Source organism: Cyprinodon variegatus, unplaced genomic scaffold (assembly GCF_000732505.1).
Source record: "Cyprinodon variegatus isolate N-32 unplaced genomic scaffold, C_variegatus-1.0 Scaffold184, whole genome shotgun sequence".
NCBI classification, from domain to species: Eukaryota; Metazoa; Chordata; class Actinopteri; order Cyprinodontiformes; family Cyprinodontidae; genus Cyprinodon; species Cyprinodon variegatus.
The window spans coordinates 1,108,717-1,112,067 of record NW_015150637.1 but is presented as its reverse complement, the minus strand read 5'-3'; the positions used below and the strand labels follow the sequence as shown (position 1 = coordinate 1,112,067).

Genomic DNA, 3,351 nt, shown 5'->3' with positions numbered 1-3,351 from the left:
AAAGAAAGAAAGAAAGAAAGAAAGAAAGAAAGAAAGAAAGAAAGAAAGAAAGAAAAACTAAATTTTTATCTCCATTACAACATGAAAATACTAAAAGAAAAAAAAAAACTTGAAGACCTTTAACTTTACCAGTAACGTATATTTAAATTATTTTGCTACAGCCCATTTTACAGATAAAAACATATTTTGTTAAACCTTACACATGACAAACTGATTGATACATTTTTGTATCAATCAATAAAACAAATAAAATTCTTATTTTTCTTTGTATATAATATTAAAATGCCAAATCTCCTATAATATATTTCATTATCTAAGTTGAACACATTATATAGACAGACTTTAGTTTTAATGACTCCAATTATTTTTATTGTGTCACTTTACACCTACAGCTAAAGTTAAAACAGCAAGATTGGAATTTTATGTCACATCAATAAAAATAAGATTTTAATAAATAAATGAAGGCTTTGTTAAAATTATGTTTAATACTTATCTATCCCTGTGTGTGTGTGTGTGTGTGTGTGTGTGTGTGTGTGTGTGTGTGTGTGTGTGTAGAGAGAGAGAGAGCATTTTTCTAGGCAGTTGAAATAATTGATCCTGCTGATAAGTGTTTAAGAGGATCCACTTGTGGGAAGTTTTACAGTTTTACAGTAAAACATTTACAGCCTCTTTAAATTTTCCTTCCTGCTATTATTTCTGCTTTTCCTCTTTCCTTATCATTAGCGTTCTAAAGAGGATCACACACACACACACACACACACACACACACACACACACTAGATAAGTCAATGTTCCTTTTTTTAATGAAGAAAAAGTAAACAACTGTTATTATATTGCTGCAAACACTCGTTTGGGATTATTATGTGAATGAAATAAAAAAAATGTTTTTATCATTTTTATTTTTATGAAAGAGTGAGTTAGTCTTCCACTGACGGACACAGAAGGGAGGCACACCTCCATGGCACATGTGGAGCATATTTTTCCACCTTATTTCTTACAGTGAAAGATTTTGCTTGGTTTTCAGTGGAGAGAACGTTCATATTTAAGACTTTTACAGTTAGCATAACATTTAAAATGCAGGTTTTAAAGGAGCAAATTTTTTAATAAAATAAAATTGAATCACAGTCAGTTTCAGTTTCAGGGATTTATAACTGATGGAGTTAATATTTAAAACCCTTGGATTAAGGTTTTCCTTCTTTTTTTCTGTTTAAACTTCCTGGTTTCTCTTTTAATCCTAAGCCAACAGTCAGTTGAGTTTCTTATAGAAGCTTTTTTTATATATTTAAAGTAGTTTGATAAGATTTACACTAATTTAGGCTCTGCTTGACCATAGAGGCATTTTATTGCTATTTTAACTTTTTTACATAACCCCCCTTCAGTAGATCATCTGAAAATCACCTTTAGATTTCACTGAAGAAGAAAATCAGCTTTAACATTTTATATACGTTCTACAACATTTCTTATAGATTTTTGTTTTTGAATTAGAAAAATTCTATATCTATATTTTGAACCCCATCTAACAGAAAAACAAGTTAACCTTGGACCTGTAAAGAGCTTCTCCACATGTACTCACGGATGCATTTTGAACACACTTAAAGGAGGAATTCCTGAGTCCAACATTCTCCATAAACCCTGTCCAGTTAGAGGAAGGTTTTCCCCAAGAAGAAACAGAAAATGATCAGACGTGTGAAGCAGAGACACGGGACTGTGTGGCTGTATTTTCTGCTGCAGACTGTCAGCTTTGAGCTTCTTTGTTGGTGGATTCGGTCGAGCTCATGACTCAGTGTTGCTCATCGTGAGATGATTCGCGCGCCATTTCTAAAAAATTCTCCTTCTCTCTCTTTTCTTGCCTCTCTACTTTTACAAGCTTAGTGAATGTATTTCTTTTTTTTTTGTTTTAGAGACATTTTTAAATTTATATCAAGGGTTCCCTTTAATATCTATACATATATGTATTATAGCTTCTTTAAATGTGTGGAGCTGAGGGGGATTCAAGCCTGATTTTCCCTCCGAAAAAACTACAAACTACTTTATTATTTTTCATTTTTTGCCATGAGTTCAATGCCAATTTAAGCGATTTAAATCCAAAGTGCAGTTCAGAGTCTCTCTGTCTGCTTTATGCTCCTCTACAAGTCGGATATCAACTACTTGTTCTAAAGTTAATCATTAAAAGGTTGTAAAACCCAGTCATTTAACACAAAGTGTTTCTCTTCTCACCATAACATAGGTGTGTGTACATGTAGGAGAGCGTGGAGGTGGGGAGGAACGGAAATGACTTGCCTCCTTGAGAGAAAGTTATCAGCCATAAACCCAACCGTATGTGACACTCTGCCCACGCAGAAGCTGCCCTGAAATCTTTGATGTGCCTTTTTGTTGTTTTTTTTGACAAAAAAAAACTAAGATGCGTACGTGGAAAAGCAAGGAGCGCGTTGATCTGAAACATCAGGGGAGGCTTTCTTCTATAAGGGAAAACTAGTGGAGGTCTTTAGTAGGTATTTGTTTAGTGATTAATCACTAACTCCAGGGATGGGCCACTGATTTGGCTATTCTAGGCCATTCTCTGCCGGCTCTTACATCTTTTTTTTTTTAGCGTGTGTAAGAGGGCACGGAAGAAGGCGGGGGGGTGAGCAGAATGCTTGTAGTCAGTGACTACATTTTGTAAAGGGTTTCCTAATATGGGCTGTCTTTACAGCAGCACCGCCCCCCCACCTCCCTTCCAGTGGGTCATCCCCCTCCCTCCACCCCCCCACAGGTCTCAACCAGTGACGACACAGCTAGGGTAAGACTCACTTCCTCATTAATTGGCTGAAACCAGTTCTTACAGGAACCGCCTATGATAAATGTGAGAGTTCTGAGAAGTCATTCATTTCTCCTCGTTGCAGCGGCAGAGGAGGCACTGCAGGGGAGGTGAACGAGTTCACCGATGTGAGAGAGAGAGAGGGAGGGAGAGAGGAAGCTGAGTATGTGTGTGAGAGCAGAGAGGACAGGAGAGGACTGACTGCTGCCGTCCGCCGCTGCCGCATGAGGACCAGGAGGACAACTTTTATTTTCCTTCTCAGTTTATTTCACTGATCCTTTCAGTCTATTATTTTTTTGGGGGTTGTTTTTGATTGTCACAGCTTGCTGTGGTTTTATTTCATTTATTTGTAATGTGTGTGAGTGTAGTAGTGTAGTGTAGTGTAGTGTATAGGGGATGAGTGGTTTGCACTCGTTGCTCTCTACGCCTTTCTCTCTTCCCAAAGAGAGGAAGCGGGGGCCAGCTCTGTACAGTACAGGAGACAGGACAGCATGCCTCCCTTTGTTGCTGCCCTTGGGCTGGTGAGTAACAATGATGTGACGTGATTTGTACCC

At 37.5% G+C, this 3,351-nt stretch overlaps 1 protein-coding gene across 1 annotated transcript in view; it reads left to right on the top strand.

Annotated features, from left to right (window-relative positions):
• vmp1 (vacuole membrane protein 1) overlaps nucleotides 1–3,351 on the top strand; it is a 105,530-nt gene that overhangs the window by 99,838 nt on the left and 2,341 nt on the right. The gene's annotated exons all lie outside the window — the stretch shown is intronic.